The following is a 12,385-nucleotide window of genomic DNA, read 5'->3' on the forward strand; positions in this document are numbered from 1 at the left end:
CCTAACAAGTGAAAGAGTATGCGGAGAAGCTTGTTTTCGGTCCCCTAGAGGAGTCATTTCAACTACTACCCTCGTATTTTTATATGTTGGAACAAGAAAATCTCGGCACAGTCACTACAGTGGCTACTGATGAGGCAGAAAGATTCAAATATTGTTTCCGGGCATACGGAGCTTGTATTCGGGGGTTTAGGGATGTAATGCATCCTACGGTTGCAATTGATGCAACACATCTGAAAGGCAGGTTCAAGGGTGTTCTATTTGTCGCTGTATGCAAAGATGCAAACGAGTGCATATATTCAGTTGCGTTTGGCATCGGCAATGTTGAGGACGAAAAACTCATGGACGTGGTTTCTTAGCAAGCTACGTGATGCGGTTGGTTGTCCTGAAAACACTATATTCATTTCTGATCAGCATCTCGGCATTAAGAAAGCAATCCAAAATGCATACCTAGAAGCTCACCATGGTTTATGCGAGTACCACTTGAAGAAAAACTTTAAAAACAAGTTCAAGCGTGACGACGTTTCTATGATTTTCACGTTTGCTCGAGATTGCTATAAGTTTTTTATTTCAACAAACATATGAACCAGCTCAAGCAGATTCACGTAGGAGCCCACACTGACCTTATGAGAATAGGCCTTAAGAGATGGGCACGTGCTTGTTCACCAGCAAGGCGATACCAAATGATGACATCCATCATTGCGGAATGTGTTAACTCATGCTTGAAGCATGCAAGACAAACGCCAATAACTGTTTTGATCGAGTTCATCAAAAACATGTTCCAGCGCTGGTTCTATTACTGGTACAAGGAGACCATCAAGGTGACCACACCCCTTAGCCCTTGGGTTGCCAAGCAGTTGAGAAAACAATTCAATGATGCACATCGCTTTGTGGTTAAACCTATCAATCGAGTGGAGTTCAAAGTTAAAGACAGGAAGATGGATGGACTTGTAAACCTGTCCACGAAGACATATTCATGTTGTGAGTTCCAAACAAATTTACTGTCATGCAACCATGCCATTGTAGAAATAAGGTCAGAATATCTTTATTTCTTATTTGAACCCTAATTGACATAGTATTTACATTGTGCTTAAAGATTGAGTTCATTGTATTTTTCAGTAAATGCAAACGTGAAGCCATTGAATTCTGCACTGACTACTATAAGACAACTGTTTTGGTGGAGGGTTATGTGGGGTCTATTCGCCTGGTAAGCCATCCTAATGGGTGGGACATCCCCCCTCATGTGAAACAAATTGTCGTCTTGCCACCACCTTGGCTAGGCCAAGCAGGAATACCTAGGAGGAGAAGGATTCCATCGACCGATGAAGGTAATCGAGCATAGAGATGTTCACAATGCAAGAGGTACAGCCATAATAGACAAAATTGCCCATCACCCTTTATAGTTCCATCCACAAATCTGGCACCATCTCTAAGTCAATCGACTCCTCCATGAGTGCGCTAACCGAAAGTATGTTCAAGTTGCAGACAAACTGGTCACACACGCAACAACTGTCCAATACGAAGGACAAATTCTGGGAACATAGGGTGTCTTGTGGATGAAGACAGCTTGTTGGCCTAACTAAATGTGTAACCCATGTGCAATACCTTTGTCAGAATTTGTTCTTGCAGTATCTTACATTCATTCATATATGGATTTTGTGTTTGTTAGTTTCTTGTTGTAGATGAGTCTTTATTTTTTTATTAATTTTGTAGATATATTATTTGATTATTCATTTCATTTTGTCTGTAGTTTTGAACACTTAATAGACTTGCGAAGTCCCTATACTATTACCTCTATATAAAACTTTAAGCCAATTAATTAACAAAATAATAATAATAATATTGTACCAAGGAGTTTACTTTAAAGGATGCAAGTCTAGAAAGAGAAAATTTTGGACTAATTAAAAATATATGATATGAAATTTAAGATTAAAACACATGACTTGACCAAACAAATTTAAAAAATTTATGGATCATCCAATCAAATTTGATCTATGAATCATAATAATTAATTTTTATTAAATTAAAAAATTTTAAAAATAAAATTAAAATATAAGGATGAAAATTCCTAAAAAATATATATTAATCTAAACTGACACGCTGAGGGCACGCAGATTTTTGTCGTGACACGTTGACTTCTTACAGTATTGTCGGGTGACTCGGCATGCCCCATATTGTGGTGACATGCTGAGTGGAACCAGATTGTCAGCGTGACACGCTGAGGGCATGCAAATTTCTGTGGTGACACGTTGACTTCTTGCAGTATTATGGGGTGACATGGCACGATCCATCTTGTGGTGACACACTGAGTGGAACCAAATACTTGGCGTGACACGCTGAGTGCATGCAGATTTCTGTGGTGACACGCTGACTTCTTGTTGTATTCTAGGGTGACACGGCACTCCCCATCTTGTGGTGACACACTGAGTGGAACCAGATACTTGGCATGACACGCTGAGTGCATGCATATTTCTGTAGTGACACACTGAATGGAACTAGATACTTGGCATGACACGCTAACTTGTTCCAGTTTTCAAGGGTGACACGCCATGCCCAAATTGTGTAACACGCCACGTGGTTGCAGTATTAAAATTTAAAGGCACTGTGTTTGAATTGAGAAAGAAAAAGTAATGTATAAAATGAACGAATATTAAAATTAATAAAATTAATTGTATATACAAAAAATGTACAAACAAGGGCTGATATGTTCAGGGTTCGCTCTCACAACTATTGGCAAAAAATTTCTAGAACGTATTGGCGATACATATTTACAATCATATTCTACTTAACTCTAATTGATTCTGATTGCAAAATATCATCAATGTACCCTATCATGAACATACCGCAGCTGACACTATCATCCTGCTGATGCACTTTAGCTTTTGGCAAATGAATGTCCAATGCCATCAACGTCAAATCTCGTGTCTTTTGACGTTTTTTCTTGAAATAATCGGCTCGGTGGTAGATGATTGGCATAAATATCGTAAAGGGTGTCATTTGAGCCGCTTGCACTTCGTTATCCTTAGCATTCGAAGTTCTTGCGGAGTCCACCACCTTGATCGTCCACCTCACCAAGTCGATCTTCGCTACCACCCAATGCCCACCAACATTGCAAGGTGCGAGGATGAAATCGACATCTTCCCATTTTTTCCCTTATGCAGGCTTTTCACCCTCCATGTACGCCCTCAACTCATCAAGAATTACCATAGTCGACTAGGCATCTTCAGTTGGAAATAAGGTGTGTAGCATATGGATGGTGTCCTGTGAAGCATGTATACTGTTGTAACGTGCGGGTACAAAAACTCGTCCGCTAGACACAAAAAAAATACTAGGGAGTCACCACTAATCTTTGTTCTTGGTGTGATTGGCCACCTATTGACTCGATTCTAATCAACGGGATCTTAAATCGATTTCAAGTCCATCGAGAGAAATTTAAATTGGTTTACACTTTTTAGGATTAGGTTTGGGAGTACGGTTACGCTCGGGGAAGGATTAGCACCCCCAAGACGCCCGTTTCATGAACGGTACCATTTGATTTTTTATTATCCTATTGGGGTATTAATCCTTAAATTTATTATGTTTCCTTAGTTATTATTCACGTATTTTATCCTCTATTTTATTAAAATATTTTATTTGACTCTAAGGTATAATATGCACATGAGGTATTGTAAAATGCATTGCACAAAATTCAAATAATGTCAAACGAGTAACCTTTTATTGAGAACATTCTCCCAGATCCGCCCATCATACTAGTGGGAATCGAAGATATTCTCTCACCTAGAAAATTATCCGAGAAATTCACCTTCAAAAATTTGATAAGTAAATCTCATTCTCGAGGTTATCGTACGCTTTTTAGAAAAAAAATATTTTCATGAATGTAAACCTATTACGAGCAAAAGCCTTTTTATTAAAAATGTTTCCCGAGCCCTCCCATCGTACTGGTGGGACTCGGAGACATCCTTTCACCTAGGGAACGTTTCGAGAGAAACTCACCTTCGTAAGATTTTCGAAAAATCCCATCATCGAGACTTATACTTGTGGACAGCATTATCTATATGCCATGACATGCGTGATGCAATAATGACATATGCTATGCCTATAGAATTCATTATTTATTATTTTTTTATTTCTAAGCTCTCCCATGTCTTCTGTGCTAATTTTTAGGGACTCTCTTTTTCTATGTTTCCTTTTATAATTATGCATATTATGAATCATCTATATTTCTATGTTATTTAAGTGTACATTTATACTATGTAAATAATATTTTCACTCAAAATCTATAGCAAGATATCTGTAGCCACTTTATTTTTCCTTTTCTCATTTCTTTCTTTATTGTTAATTACATATTTGTTTTACGTTAAATAAACATTACAGAAACAAAAAAAAAAAAAGAAAAGAACAAGAAAATACAAGAAAAAATTGAAAAATGAAAAAATAACAAAAAATGAAAAAATGCACAACAAGCACCACCCTCTGTGCCAGATGCGAAAAACTCGCGTCTGGCAAGGTAGTGGAGATGATGCCCCAAAGGCCAGAATCGGGTATATAAGAAGCACTGTAGCTACAAAGAGAGGAAGCAGCCAAGAACCAAAAAAATCGAAAAACCCAAAAATCCCTTGGTAGAAACCTGCAAATCAAAAAAAAAATCCTAGCTTTCTAGCAACCATTCTACCCTAGCCGCAATAGAACAACCAAAAACTACCAAAAAAAATCAAGATATACAATGAAAAATGAGAATAGGAAAATGGTTTGGCTTTAGGATTTGTAGCTCATTTTTTCGGGAGATTTTGAGGGGGTTTTGATAACCGGTCAATGAGGAAAGTCTTGGGATAGTGTTGCTGCCGGTTAGAAGACAGATTTTAGGGGTTTTTGTGCCACCGGTGGGAGTGTTAGAGCCAGGGTAATGCCGTCGGTGGAGAGGGAAGGCGATTTAGGTAGCCAGCGAAAGGAAGGAGAGGGAGAGGAGAAAGGACCAAACAGCGGTACGAGAGAAGGAGGGAAAGCCGACCGACGATTTGGAGAGATCTAAAGCTTTCGGGTGGCCGAAAAAAGGAAAGAGAAGGGTAGTGAGAAAGGTTTAAGTGGGGCTGGGAAAAGGAGAGCTTTTTTGGTGGCCAATGAAAAGAAAAAAGAAAATTTTTAGAGAAAAGGGAGAGGATCGATTTTAGAGAGAGAAAATGGAAGAGAAAAAATAAAGAGAGGAAGGGAAAAAGAAGCAGGTATAGTGAGGTCAAAGACTCCAAAACGATGCTGTTCCTAGCTTGTGGGGAAGTCTCTCCCTATCACACCAAACGGCGCTGTTTTGATAGCTGGGGAATCACCTTGCGAAGCACCAGGTGGCTGGGTTGGGCTGAAGCTTGGAGTAGGTCGGCTATCTTAAGCCCGCTTGTAGCCCACAAAAGGTAAATTCTTAGCTTTTCTTTTGATCTGGTTTTATGGTGGTGCTTAGTCCAATGTTTAGGTAGGAGGATAAGTTAATTTTAGTAGGCTATTAACTAGAATAAAAAGATAAAGTACACATGAAAATAATTAGATGTTAAGAGAAAATATAAAAAATATGAATATAAGAAAAACAAAACAAAATGAAATAGGTGAGAATAAAAATAGAGTCTTTTGTAATATAAAAAATGAGAGTAGATAAGAAGATAGGAACATATATATTTAAATATATGATGAGTAATAATAAAATTAGGTAGAAATTGTCACGACCCGAAACCTCCCTCAGGCCCATGACAATCGCCGCAACGTCCCTGATTGATACTCATTATCCGGAATGCCAACCGAAACCCCGCAAGGCTTACATATCAGTTTCTTTCCTTTCCTGTGAGCAATCGTTGTTAAATATCGAGTTTTTAGAGAATATACACTATTTTAGATCAAAAACAATCAAAATAAAATTTTCGCCACACAGGGGTATTTTGGTCATTTTTTTCTCAAAAATTTCGAAACTGGGTAAAACGTAATATACAAGTACAAAACACATAATTCATATTCAAAATGAGTTTAAAAGTCTAAAATCTTCATTTAAAACGAAATTACGGTTATTTGAATATAATAAGAAAATAAAAGAAATATGAAGGAAAATATTCTATTTTCTTATAAAACAATATTTATAGAGTTATACTGAATAATTTTTATAGCGTAAAAGCTAAATAAATTTATACATACTGAAATACAGTAAGCCAAAATATTTAATTTAATTTACAATAACAAGAGGGCCCCCGAATAAACAAACGTAAAGAGGACTGTGAACCTACGGTTTGGAAAATGCAGATCCAATGGTAGTCCTCGATGAGATCAGCTATCTACAGTCTATATTGAACCTGAAATGGGTGGAAAGGAGGGTGGTGAGATTATAAAATCCCAATGAGTAAACAGACATTATCATAAATATCTAAAGGCGAGTAAATTGGAGGCAAGTTTAAACAACAAATTTCAACCCATTTCATAATGTTTTCAATTTGTTTCTTAAACCATAAAATATTTGTAATTTACCAAAACAATTGTTAAGGCTTATGTCTTTTATTAAAACAAGGCTTAAGCCAAAACTAATCCTCGGGGATACCTTGGCCGAGGCATCTAACCGAGTCCACCAAGGGTGCTAAAATATTCACACGTGAAACACATTTTTTATTTTTAAAAACCAGCCGTTCCTTGGCGTTGGCCGAGTTACACATTCACATGGGGGTTCGATGTCACGACCCGGAACTCCCCATCGGGCCCGTGACAACCGCCGCGAGGCCTCGACAGACATTCTTCACCCCGAATGCCGATTGAAACCTCGCAAGGCTTAGCATCAACTTCCGCATCTCCCCGGTGAGCAACAGTTATTAAATCTCATATTTCAAAAAAAATCATAAGTTATTTTCAAATAAGAACAATAAAATATTATTTTCTGGCTCACAGGGGTATTTTCGTAATTTTTCGTCAAAAATCTCAAAACTTGCTAAAAATGTAGTAGGTAAGCAGAAAATATATATTTAATGATTTAAAAACAATTAAGTATCTAAAACGTTCATTTGAAAGCAAATTGTTGACAACTAATACTATTCAAAAATAATAAATAAGATATTCTATTTTCTCATAAAATAAATTTTTATAAAAATATTCGTAAATAATTTTTCGCACATGAAAGTAAAATAAAAATTATATGAATAGAAATACAAATAACCAAAATATAAGTTTTGATCTGCACTGACACGTGGGCTCCAATTGACCAAGAGGATGTAAGACTGTGAACTCTTACTTTTTATAATGCAGTTCCGAAATTAGTTCTCGTCCTACTTGACTATCTACAAACTGTCCTGAGCCTGAAAAATGTATAGGAAGAAGGGGTGAGATTTTATAATCCCAGTGAGTAAACAGATACCATCTAAAGAATCTAAAGCCGAGTAAATGGAGACAATTAAAATAAGTCATCATACTGTAATTTCATTCCCTTTCAACTCATTTCAACCAAATAAAATCAATCCATATAAATCGAGTAATCAACTTGGCTTATGAATTTCTTAAAACTTTGGCTCGTGCCAAAACTCATACTCAGTGATACCTTGCGCAGGGCATCCAACCGAGTCCGCCAAGGCTATTAAAATTTCATATACACTTAAAATATATTTTTAGTTTGAGAAAAATACAGCCGTTCCTTGGCGTTGGCTGAGTTCCCCTTCACGTGGTGGTTTAGCGTGAGGTGAACCCTAAACTTTACCCCAGGAGATATCCTACGCTCCTCTCCGTTCGAGGTAATAATATAATGGAGTTTACCGTGCCCCTCTAATAGGCTGGTCCACGGAACCCCCTCTGCAGTAAATAACTAATATATAATCCACCAATCAATAAAATTCATTCTAGCATGACATGGCAATTTATCGCAACCTAGCCTCTCAAGGCTGAATACACATTATAAATAATTATAACACCAAAATCAGTTTAGCCATTCATGCTCATTTATTGTCATAAGCCATTCAATTCAAAACCATAAATTTGCAACACAAACTAGCAGTCTCCAATTACTCTATTTTCAAAACCAATATTCGATTTTCCAGAAAATTTATAAAATCATTTTATAAAATTACAATTTTGCTTAAAACATAGCAATTTACCATTTAAACCCATTTTCCATAAAATCACACAATTGTATAAAACTACTCTAGATAATTAAGACGATAATAAGTTTACTCACAGTATTAGGAGTAGAAATACTCCTATCTTCCGCCCTCGAGTGCAGTCTCTTACCCAAAACAATTGACTCACCACCTATCCATAATCCATGATACAAAATTCAATAAATTGTGTCAATTTATCATAAATTATTTCAGGCTCTTATCCATGCGTATGCACTAGATAGGATTTGAAATGTCTAGACAATCGCTTAATTGCAGTGTCCGACCTAACTCGCCTATACACGGTGTAAATTCCTAAAATCCCCAATTCGACTCCAATTCCATCCATTTCAGTTTCAATTATCCAATTATATCCACAATACCTCAATGACTGTGAATTTGGTCCAATTTATCAGTCCGAACTATAAATTACACTTTTACCCTTAGTGGGTAAAAATTTTAATTTATTGCACCGAAAATTCCCATTTAATTTCCAACCTCATAATTCATCATTTTTCCACCCAATTCTCTTAAAATAAAGTCAACCTCATCCTCACATACCATTGGCTAGATTCGGCCTAGGGAAATTCATGGAGAAGATAAATATTTTTCTTGTTGTTTTACTCATAAACATGCTAAACTAACACTAAACACTAACATAGCTCCAAATCAAATTTATCTAGCAACTTTCTCTCTCTAAACCCATATGACCAGAATTCAAATCATCCTCAAATCACATGATTCAACCATGAAAAATGATGGAAAATGCATGGGAAAGGTAAAGCACAAGACAAATTTAAGAAATGTTACCTTTTTTCACTTGATTTTTGAATTTCCACCTATTTTCCCTTTAAATTTCTTAGCTAGGTTTTTATTTTCTCCATTCTCTCTCTTGTTTCTTGCTTGGCCGAATGTTGAAGAAGAAGAATGGGTGGGCTGATTTTTTTATGCCTTTTTTATTGTTTAATGAAATAATATTATTTTATTCATATTTTAAATATTTTATTAATTCATTTTTTTTTCTAGCCATCCATTTGTCCTACTTTTTCCACCATGCATTCCCTTTGACTTATCCAAGTCTTAAGTGCAATTTCCAGATTTTTCCAAAGTTTTGGTGGAGCAAATTTTTCAAAATTACACTTTTACCCCCGAACTTTTCAAAAATTACATTTTTGCCCCAAAAATTGAAAATTTGCCATAATGCATAATTTGCACTCCTCATACTCATTTCACACTCCAAATAATTAAATTTGATCAAAATCCTTTCAAAAATTAAATTTTAGATTTCGGATGGCAAAATTACCATTTTACCCTTTTTTTCTCCAAATTATACCGAAATTAAAATTTTTCACTTCTAAACCTCAAATCTTACTCCAATAAGTCAAATGGGGCCAAAAATCTTTTCTAAAAATTTCCATTTTGTCCTTAGCTGGCAAATGACCATTTTACCCCTAGATAGCGAAAAGTTCAGTTTGTCTTCAAATTGATCCTCGAACTTCAAATTACCATAATAAACCATTCTGTGAGTTTAAAATTCTTAATTTCATCATAAATTCTCTATTTGATCTAATTCGAGGTTTAAATCAACTTTGTTGTACCTCTAGGTACAATACCGACTTTTGTAAATTTTTTTTTTGGGACTCTCTTAGCATGCAAACATGCTATCCATCACATGTATGTCATGACAAATATTTTTATAGAGTCGGGCTTGTCATCTTCTCCCCCACTTGGATCAACCATATGATCATTCTTCATGATTGATTTCGACATCCAGCTAAATATTAATATTTAAAAAAAATTTTATCTTGTCTCCTTGGTACGTGAAATACCTTATTATGCCTCACTTGACTTCCGAATCGCCTTTTATCTCACAAATTCTCCTCTGATAAAATTATTATTATTTTATTATTATTTTCTCACTTGCGAAATATTTTATCCTAAACTACTCCTTTCGTCTTTTATCACTTTTAAACATTTTAATTGACCTCAATTTGCATTTGATCAACTTTATTTATCACTATATCAAAGTATGGGGTATTTCATTCGACGTGAAGTGAGCTCTAATACCACCCCAAGAGTTACCCTCCTCGCCTCTACAACCGAAGTAACTATATAACTGGGTTTACCGTGACCCTCTAATAGGCAGTCCACGGAAACCCGTCACTGCAGTGACTAACCCACCAATTTTAATAAAATTTCGACAGTATAACGTGGCTTTTATTTATTTATCCAGCCTGCATAGTAAAACAACTTACATAAATTTCCCAATGCATTCACAAAATATAACCACATATACTCATTTCTCATAAGCCATTCCTAGAAAAATATATATATTTTCAAGTCAATTTGCAGCCTCCAATTACTCAATTTCATAATCAATACAATATATTTTTATTTATCACATTTAGTCCTAAAACATCAAAAATCCCGTTTTCATTTCATAAAATACATAAAGGGCATTTAAAAATAAAATCTAGATAATTTACAATAATAATAAGTTTACTCACCGTTTGTACAAACTAAAAGCTTTCTAAGCGCCCCGATCACTACTCGTCGGGTACGACTTCTTTACCTTTTCCGAAAGGCTCTCCTCCTAGACACATTACAAAAATTTACACAATTCATCACATTGATGCTAAATCACTATATAATTAACTTAAATCCTATACTAATGCATGGTATGAAATGCAATAGCCTAAACCGGCTTAAACGCGGTATTAACCTATTTTTGGCACTTTGCCCGATAAATTGCTAACGCGCTCCATTTTAGCTCTAAATCATCCCATTCTCTCTCCAACATTTCTAACCATTAAATATCAGCCAATAACCTTCTAAAAACAACAAAATCAGCTCACTCCCTTCCTTGGAAAATTCGGCCAAAAATGGGACATTAACTCGGTTAATTTTCTACTTTGTTTTTCTATTACGTTTAATCGTTTTTCATCATTTTCTCTTCATTTCCCTTAGAATAAAATCAATTCATCATCATTGTACAGCATTGAGCATCCAGCCAAGAGTGGGTATTGTGAAAATTTAATGATTTCTTGCCCAATTTAATTTCTAAACACATTTAACTAACTAAAACTATCAATTTAACTAAAAATCAAAACCTAAAAATTTCAATTTCTCTCCCCTAGAATTTCGTCCAGACCTTGATATCACTTTTTGATCTCTCTCCTCAAGCATGCTAAATGGAAATAATGGCATAGGAAAGGTAGAAATCAAGCTAAAATCGAAAAATCTTACCGTTAGACGCGTAAACGGTCTAAAACCGTGAATTTCCCTTTGAATTTTCTTGTTTCTCTTTGGTTTTTCTTTTTTTCTTCCTTTCCTCTCTATTTCCTCTCTTGTTCTTCCTTATGGCCGGCCAGCACTCAAAATTTGGGTTTAAATGGGCTGACTTTTCATTAAAATAATATTATTTCATTAAAAAATACCACGTGTCACTTTCCCATTGGCCCATTTTTAAAATTTCATCCATTTGTTTCCAAATTTTCACCATACACTTGTCCTACATATCCATAGCTTAGATAAAATTCTCAGACTTATCCAAAGTCTCGGTGGAGTAATTTTTGAAATTTACACTTTTGCCCCCGTAAAAGTCAAAAATTACATTTTTACCCCAAAAATTGAAAAATTACCCATAGACATATTTTTCATCCCTTATACTCATACCATTCTCCAATTTGTCAAATTTGATCTAAATTCTCTCAAAATCTCAAATTTTGTCCGTGGGTGGCAAAATTACTATTTTGCCCCTACACTTCAAAAATCACCAGAATTAAACTTTTTCACTTCCTATCATTAAATTATACTCCAAATAGTTAATCTTGGTCAAAAATTTCACTCCATGATCAAATTATTATCTTAGGTGGCAAAATGACGATTTTGCCCTTGAATATCAAAATTTCTAATTTTACCCCAAATGAACCCTCGAACTCCGAACAATCATTTTTAGTCATTCCTGGACTATAAAATATTAAATTTCATCCTACAATTCCTATTTGAACTAGTTCGAGGTTAAATCAATTTAAGTGTACCGTTAGGTACAATATCAAGTTTCGTCTATTCTTAGGTGCTTTTCTAGCGTAATAACATGCTACTCAATGCATGTATGTCATGACATGTATTTATAGGGTCGGGTTTTACAGAAATAGTTATTTAGTTATAAAAGTAAATCAAAAAATAAAATATATAGAGAAACAAAAAATACACTTAATTGCTAAAAATAAATATAAAATATATATATATAAATAAAATGTAATGGAATAAAATTGGTAGATGACAAG

Source organism: Theobroma cacao, chromosome 10, assembly GCF_053813885.1.
Source record: "Theobroma cacao isolate CCN51 chromosome 10, ASM5381388v1, whole genome shotgun sequence".
In the NCBI taxonomy this organism is placed as follows: domain Eukaryota; kingdom Viridiplantae; phylum Streptophyta; class Magnoliopsida; order Malvales; family Malvaceae; genus Theobroma; species Theobroma cacao.